The 8,918-nt window shown below is 43.6% G+C and overlaps 1 long non-coding RNA gene across 1 annotated transcript; it reads right to left on the bottom strand.

The window, feature by feature from the left end:
- Positions 1 to 8,253, bottom strand: LOC148593725 (uncharacterized). Its single transcript, XR_015913650.1, has 3 exons — positions 8,056 to 8,253; positions 2,872 to 2,961; positions 1 to 111 (listed from the first exon to the last, which is right to left on the bottom strand). It is a non-coding gene; the product is annotated as an uncharacterized LOC148593725 (long non-coding RNA).
- Positions 8,254 to 8,918: the final 665 nt, after the last annotated feature.

Here is an 8,918-nt window from a genome sequence, read left to right as displayed (position 1 = left end):
GGGCCGCGCACACGGACGCGGCTCGTCAAACTGGTCGTGAAGGTTGGGGGCCGCACGCCCCGGCGGCCGAAGAAAGGAGCAACCAGAGCGCCCGCGGGGTCAGCAGTATTTCTGCAAAAAAGCAGAGGTTGGGGAAGAGGAGTGAGCGCTTCCTGCCCGCGAGGGCAGCCAGGGGAGCGGGGCCGGGGCTGCCCGCGCCCTCTCCTTCCCCCGCGACGCGCGGAGCGGGCTGCGACCCCCCTGGTTTTATCCACATAACATGTTCCTGGGAAACTTCATTTCCGTTCACAGAGCGAGACCTCTCTGTGCGCACTGGTGCAACAGGCCCGCGACTCAGCCCCGTGAAACCCACGGGGTTTGCTTCACTCCATCCGAAGGGCCTTATCTCATTCCACTTATCGTGGATATTATAAAAACTCAGGATCATCTGCTGTTTGTAGCCTCCGTGTAAAGGCAGTACGGCCTACGAGAGGCTGATCTCAAACTTGGGCTTTTCGAGTTTTCCTTGACAGTATCAGAGTTGTGGCAGTGGCGTAAAATTAAAATCTGTACTGCACGGGATGTCATAATTGTAACCTTGCAAAATAATTCCAGCTGTTTAAGATGCTGCTTTATTATTATTTCTAAGTGAATCCCTACTGCTGCCAGGCAGGGCCCCTGGCCATTTTACTGCCACGGCGCGGAGCCCATTGCTTTAACTTCAGCCCCCTTAGCAGCATCTTTACCCACAGGACACTTAGCTCCAGCCAAGGTCCTGCCCCACAGTTTCTTCCTCCTGCCCTTACAACTCTCTCCTCTCACTCCTCTCCTGTTTTTTTCTCATGTTTTTTCCTCCTGTTTTTTTCTCCACCCTCTCTCCCACGCCCCCAGGCCTCTCCTTGCTTTCCTCATTGGTACCTTGTATTTTTTTTCTCTGCTAGTCTGACTCCTATTTTACATGAGGAATTTTACAGCATAAAGAATGCACCAAGTTACTAATGATTCCTTGGAATACATCAGCTAAAAGAGGACATTCTGTGTCTTTTTCTCAGCAAAGTGACTGTAAAAAGGTTGTAGAAAAGTTTCTCCATTCACAGAAACCTCCACTCCTCGAGACACTTCTCATGTGAATGCCTAAGGCATTGAAAAGAATTGGCCTCCAAGGAGTTTAAAACACATGTAAGTGTAAAAAATACAATAAAATACATATTAGATTATTACTACTTTTTCAGTACTTTAATGCCCTTTGTTTTTATTAATCTCAACATATTTCGCTTTCTCCTATTATTCAATTTTCTTTTTCCTAAGAGCAGAAAAACTTTTAAATTTGTGCTATTGAATTCAATGTTAGAGGAAATTTTGTGTATTTAATTCCATCTTTCTGATTTCAACACTGCATACAAAGAGAGGACAGCAAATAATGATGCACAGGATGGACCTCCAGCAGGGCATAAAGTAGCTCCTGGAGAAATAACAGGTTAGATCTGCCTATTTTGATTACTTTCAGACGGCTGTTTGCACAGAGTGTGAGACATTTCAATAACTTAAGTAAATGCAGTTTCCCTCAGAGTCCTGCTTACTCAGATCTTTTTCTTCTGCTGCTGGTAACTCCAGTACACTCCAGTCATTCTCCCTAACGTATTATGCCCAAATCAACTTTGACTAAAAGTTTTTGATCAGAAGGAAAAAGAGATCACTAATGCCAATATTAACCAAAACATGAGGAGAAAACCTCAGGCAAAGCAGGTGCCAGTTCCCCTCGCGACACCCGCTTCCCTCGCGCTGTGTTTCCAGGTGAGCAGCACAAACTGAGACACAGGAAGTTCCACCTCCATGTGAGGAAGAACTTCCTCACTGTGAGGGTGACAGAGCCCTGGAACAGGCTGCCCAGAGAGGCTGTGGAGTCTCCTTCTCTGGAGATCTTCAAACCCGCCTGGATGCCACCCTATGCCACGTGCTCTAGGTGTCCCTGCTGGAGCAGGGGGTTGGACTAGATGATCTCCAGAGGTCCCTTCCACCCTCAGAAGCGGCCGTGGGCGTCGCAGCCGCTAGATGGGGCTTCCAGCCTGCGCTGGGGCCCGTGCGGCTCCGCAGTGCTCGGGTCACGCGGAGAAAACACCGTCCCCTGGCTGCAACCGGCATCAGCCCTCAAGAGCACTGGGTTTGGTGTGACACACTCCATCAAATACAGGTTTCTTATCCATAAAAACCTTCCACGGGGCTGGGGACAAATAAAAATCACCCCGTACACCTGGCCAGATGCCAGGAACTCTACTGCAGCTTTCCTTTAATTTCCTTTAACACCATTACCCTCTGGAATCCAACTCGTTTTTGACCTCCGCTACTGCAAGTTACTGCATCAGTTGGAGTAATTTTGTGTAAAAATCAGTTCAGGATTGCTACCCTGCTCAGAACGAGCATGGTATAGAGAGCAATATATAAAGTAATTAGTAAAATTGGTGCCCTAAGTATAATGCAATGAAAAGTGAAAAAACACTTAGGCAGGACAAGCCACAAAATGGGTTAAGCAGGTGGCAGCGAAGTATAAATCACCAGCAAGTCCTCCCCACCACTGAAAAGTAGCCATGTAATTGCTTTGTAAAATGCAAATAAACTATAAATAAAAGTCTGCTGAACATAACTGTTGATTTGGTATGTGTTAATGTATTCTCTATTATTCACTTCAATAATACTAGAGGGATTTAATAAGGAACATAGAGATGTCACCAAAAGATGATGAAAAAAAAGTGAAATTTTTGTGTTATTTTAAATAAAATTACTAGCATCCTGGCTACTTTTAACTTTGTAAGTAAATACATACTGTATGCATACTGGACCACACTATACTGATTGTTCGCTTCCCTCTTTGTGCCTATACATGTCACTTCTTACCCGTGCTGCATCTCCGTCCTGCTTTATCATATCCATTCCAGGCAGCTGGTTTGGAAAAAGATTGCCTCCCCTCATAGCAGGATCATTAACCTAGTGGCAACGAGACATTAAGGAAAATGCATTAAAATTGTGCTGAAAAAAGGGATGAGAACTAAAAAGTAATGGTTTAAGCCTCTCTGGCAATTGCATATACCAACTTCCACCTCTGCAACGCGGCTGTCACCAGGGAGGTGACTACATTGCTGAGGACCCCTCCTGTTCAGCATGTTCTGACTCCTATTACTCTGCTTCACAGTCAACAACAACAATTTCATTCTTGATACTACTGCCCTTATGCATATCTTACAAACAGGTTCACTTATTAGGGGTGATGCCTGCTATGAAGGGCCTCTATCTAGGAATGTGTAGCTACTTTCCTATCCTCAGTGGCCTGCAAACTTTCTGCTTTTGCAGCTCATCACGTAATGTTTTCAAGCCTGAAGGGAAAGCAGATAGCCTGGATTATGCTCAGGGTTGATTTAGTTCTAATGACGTATCTTTCCCTGCTTGTAAGCAATGGAAGGAAGATAGGATTAAATGGGAAAACCTGTATTTTCCTTCACAGTTTGCTGCACGCAGCCACAGGAAGAACTGAACCCATGTACTTCTGCGCGTCCAAAGGGTCTGTCGAGCTTCACTAGGTGGAAAAACAGGCTGGCAGAATCCACAGCATTTCTTTTTTATTCAAAGGATTTATCTTACTATGTAGGAACGGATACAGAATACAAAACATTAGCTTTTCAGCAAGGTTCTCAGCATTAGTAAATCCAACTTTCCTTGGAAGTTTTAAAGGGAAAGAATCCTCCTCCTCGAGACTCTCACTACTCGCCCACGCTTCCGGCACACCAGTCAGGTGGGACAATACTGAGGATCTGCCTCTCTAGATTTTGCTGGAAGGAAAACGATGTTTTCCCTTGCCCTTGCCCTGTGGGAGGCTCCTGGGGTGCCACAGAGCAGAGGATCTGCCGCTGCACTGCCTCATTTCAGCTGTAACAACCTGCTCAGCAAGGGGAGACAGTCTGGAATTTTCCTTCTTGTTTCAAGCCCTTTGGATGGTCCCATTTCTGCTGCTATGCAGGGATTTTGCAAGGAGCTGCAAAAGCCATGTGCACCAATATGCTTAAAAAGGTGGTCTCTGATGCTGCCAGAGGAGAATGCAGCTCAGCAGGAAAAGTTGGAAACTTAACGGGTTTTGCTTCAGAATTTTCAACTCAGAAGCAACTAATTATTCAAGCCTTGCGAGCCTCCTGCTGATGCCCTGCACTTCTCAACAACAAACAGGCAGGTTTTAAAACCCTGATCTGGAAATTCAGATAAGGAAAAAAAAAAAGGTAGAGAACCACACTATTTTGTTAGAAAGTTTCACATGCATTAGGTTGAGGAAAAAAAAAAAAGTTTGAAAAAGGTTTTCCGCTGTTTACCAATACTCATCAGAAAACTTGTTGCAACAGGCAACATGCCTACACTAGGTTTGTTCAGTGGACAAAGGTTGGGAAAAATAAAAAGCAAAAATGCAAAATCACAGTTCACTGACTAAAAAACAGATTTGGAACAGAAAGAAGGGCAGGTGTAGAGCTAGGAGAGCTATGGAAAAGCACACAGCTGCAGCAGCAAAGGCACCCGTTCAGTTCCAGGTCCAGATCTCTTTGCCAGTGACGTCGAAGAGTCCTGACTTGCTTGGTAATAGATACAGCAAAACAGCAGGTTTTAATTTGTAGGATTAAATTTACTTTGGAAAACTGAGAAAGATGCAACAATCAATACTAACACAATAATATTTCTGGCTGCAATAGCAATTCAGAAAAGTAAGAAAAATACCAAAAAATGTTAAGGAGGCTTCTGAAGATTTTTCTGAAATAAGAGATTTTTTACAGATGACTCTGTAAGAAGGCAAGTTAAGTGGTGTTATTAGTTACCAAATCCAACTAAAACAAGATGGAACATGTTTTACAACCCTTTTGTAATTAAACTAAGCCTGTTACTGCCAGTAGAGCAGAATTATTTGGAACATGCCTGGAAAGAAAAGTCTCAATGCTCTCCTCAGCTCCTTTCATCCAATATGCAGCACAGACCTGGTCTGTTTTCAAAATACTGTTTTTAAGGTGATTCTTAGTGAATGCCATGTGAGTTTTGACCTCGGGAGTACTGCAAGCAGGCAGATTATTAAACATCTTCTCTCAGGAGACATCTAGATAGTGATTTATTTCATAGACTGAAAAGTCTCTCCTCCCACAAAGGTCTCAAACTGCCTCTCTCCTGGCCCAGGAAATAACACGTGTCCACGATGCAAAGTACCTAGCAGGCAAAGAGAAGGCAACAGCCCAGCTGTGCAAACCACCAGGGGAGGACAGAGAGAGGAGCAGTTTTGTGACAGGGCAACAGGGGCAAGGGGCTGGACAGAGGCCACGCGCGGCCCTGCAGGCGGCATCTTGCCCTTCCTGACAGCAGCTTCCTAAAAAACGGGGCAGCCTGGAGACCCTTAGGGTGATTTGCAACGGAGAAGGTGGCCATGAGACAAGGTCTGAACCCCCAGGTGCCTAAAAAACTGTCCAAGCCACAAACGCAGCAGTTGCCTCTCGGCAGGTGAGCCTGCCCAGGCAGAGCGTTTAACCATGAACGTGCTGCTTCCAAAAACATCCACTAAAACATGAAGGCCCAAGTTCTCCCAAAAGCTGGACCATGTTTGTAGCACAACCACTGATACCCGCTGTGGTGCAAAGAGACGGGCACGTGATATTAACGTAACAATAAATAAATAAACAAGAGAAAGTACTTGGCAATGAATAATATGGTAAAAAAATACACGTGACCAAAACAAAACAAAAAAGGAACGGAATGGCAACAGCCAGCAGAATTAAAGAAAATATAAAGTCATTTTGAAAGCCACCAGTTACAAGAAAAAGTTTAGCATGGTTTATGTCAACCACTAAATAAAGGTGGCAAATTACAAGAAGCTATGCCCAAAGCACAGGAAAAAAATATATATATTTTATTTATTCCTGCCTCCCAGAAAGGAAAATGTAAAGCTGCACAGCATGCATTCCTGAGGACTTAAAAATCCTGTCTTGTGTCCCAGAAATGGCCCCTCAGCTGCCAGTTGGGCCACCTCTGACCTGGCTGCAGTCTGCAGATGACACAGGGCAGGGGTGGCAATATTAGGAGGAAAACAGGTTACTGCTAGAGGATGAGCCACAGCACCTTAGGTAAACAGGCTCACTCTAAGGAAAGTTGTTTAATGCAGACAAAAGAGGTGAAGCACTTGGGACTTGCACACAGTACTTGTGAAGTGGCTGTTGTAGCACTGTGTCCAGCTCTCCTGTTCATACTTTTGGAATGATGTTACAGTAATGAAGGGAGCTTAAAGTAGATCCACAGAAAGGGAACTGAAGGTCTGGCAAACAAATCTTGGGATAGATGCAGAAACTCAATCTAAGCAGCTTACTGGAAGTCAGATGAATGCTATCTTGAAATAAGACCCAATAGCTCAACAGGAAGGAAAAACAGTGCAACAACTGTGCCTGGGGAAGGAACAATCTGCAAAGATACTGGGAGTCTTTGAAATAAAAACATATCTATTCTATAATGTGTATTTCTTAATTCAGTTTCTTGGGGAAAATTATGCAGCATGTGCATGTTAAGCATTCAGATGGGCTGTCACCTTCAAATCCCTTCTCTTCTCTGTCTTAACTAGTGTTTTACTATATTAAAAATATGCAACAGCATGCACTTAGGAACTAATTAAAAAGTCTGCTATAGTTGTCTCAGCAACTGGAATCATCACAGGAGGTGACAGAATTATTTCAAGTCACCAGTATGCGGCAGCTGTGAAAGACAAATGTGATCCGGGGCTATATCTGTCAGTGTCTTCCAAGAGAAATTAGGAAGAATTAGTGCTATGCACATGGCACTGGAGCCTAGGAAATATTGATTCCGACTGGAACAGGTGCAGAAAAGGGAAAGGAATGTGAAGCCTACATGAAGAGCCTGAAACGGCATGGCTTGTTTAACTTAGAAAAGTGAAAAAGAAAAAAAGCGAAAAGAAACCCAAAGCAGAATATCCCAGCAATCCCAAAACTAAACAAAACTAATTAAACAAAAAGGTTAATATAAAGCCTTTCTTTAAAATACAGGGAGAGAAAAGGGCTATTTAAGCTAAAGGACAATACTGTCAGAAATACTGACAGCTGGAACACTTCCTGCTTCTTAAGCTGGAATAAAAGTCATTTGTTAATAAACCAATTAATACAACCAGCTTTAAACTGCAACCTTATCATCTCAAAAGACGGTCTTATGACTCGACTGGCCACAATTGCAGGAGATTGAGGATTCATGAGGAGCTTGACTGGCAGTGTCCTGGGAACATCCATAATATAAAGCTTATGTGTTGAATCAACTGAACTGCAGCTCTGAAACAACCACACAGAGCTGTTAATTAAGAGGACTTTCTTGTCAATTATTTATTAATGCGTTATGTGAATTTAATTATGGACTGAAAAAGTGAAAACGTCATTTTCCTACTTCTGAATAATCTAAGCAACAAACTCAAGTAAAAAGGAACAGGTTACTTGGCTACTGAATTAGCAATCCATTTTATACACATCACTCTACAAAAAGTGAATTTTGTGCTCGTGAAGGTGCTAGACTGATAGTTCTCCAAGTTGATTGCTTATTGCCTGGTACTACAAACGCAGTGGTGGCAGAAGCATCTTCCACTCACTACCTACGCCAGAGAATTCCACTCCCATCTCCAGAGAGCTGCCTGACAGTCAGGCCCAGCCTCCCTGTGGAGAAAATTAGCAACAACATGGGGGGCTGTCAACTGAGCTGTCCAAACTTACCTACCAAGGGCCAGGGCTAGGTCAGCACACACCTTCCAAAGGTGTTCCAGGAGTAACTACACGAGCTAGCTGCAGGGATACTCAGTTAAGATGGGAACTCCGGGTGCAAAGGTGCTCTACCTCATTAGTCACCTCGGTTATCCAAGTGCAAAGCCAAAAAGAAATCCTTTTAACACAATAATTTCTCAAGAGAACTGATACAGGAAATGTAATGGCTTAAAGCAGTCACAGCCCCACTCAACTGACCTGCAAAGCTACAAGACAAAGAAAATCCTCTAGCTGTCATCTCAAGTCCTTAAGTTCTCACCTGCTCAGGACCCATGGAGGACAACCCTGATGTAGGCACAGAGGTCGCTGAGGTCATGCTGATCTGCCCTGTCATCTGGTTCATGTTGTTCATACCACTTGTGTTGGTTGCCATGGACACACTGATGTTCATGTTATTATTGTACATGCTGGTGCTTGCTTGCTGCCCAAAATGTGGTGGGGACTGTTGTGAAAACATGCTACAGCAAGGAATGGAAAAAGCAATGTGTCAGACTTAGAATGCTGAAGCCAGTAAGAAACTACTCTCTTTGTCATATACTTTAAACTAGAATTTGTACATATTGCTGTTTATGCCGGCCTAAAGACTGTTCTTCAGCTACATTAACAACTAAGGAATAGACTTGCAAAATTGAAGGTTCCATGTCTGTGCACAAAAATGCATGCCTTTGCGTTGTGACACTATGGCAGAGGGTACAAATCTGCTACGTGCGTGCATAACAGCCAATTATTTGTCTGAATATGACTGTATATATATTTAGGAAAGTATCTTTTGGATGGAAAGGAAAACAACCCTTTTCCCCCCCCCAATATTACCACAGCACAGGACTGCTGAGCTGATACTGCGCCTGACTCAATCAGCTTCTTTTTGGCAAAAGAGGCTATTTGCACATATGAATACCAGATTTGCACATACAATTATGGCAAGTGGGCTCACAAATATAGACATGCAATTGTGCAGAAATTTATTTACTGATTTTAAGCATCACTTTTTAAAAATGTGGCACTGTAAGAAACAACATAAAGTCCAAGATAATTACCCTTCACACTCCTTGAAGGCCTCCCCAAAGCAACTTAAGGAAAACTAACTGTGGAAGAGTTCTGCCCAGATTCTGCTGAAGTGCC

This window comes from Tinamus guttatus, unplaced genomic scaffold (assembly GCF_059628265.1).
Source record: "Tinamus guttatus ecotype Peru unplaced genomic scaffold, ASM5962826v1 Tinamus_guttatus_pri_ptg000343l, whole genome shotgun sequence".
NCBI classification, from domain to species: Eukaryota; Metazoa; Chordata; class Aves; order Tinamiformes; family Tinamidae; genus Tinamus; species Tinamus guttatus.
Note: the sequence above shows the minus strand (reverse complement) of the source record. Positions and strands in the feature narration are given on the sequence as shown.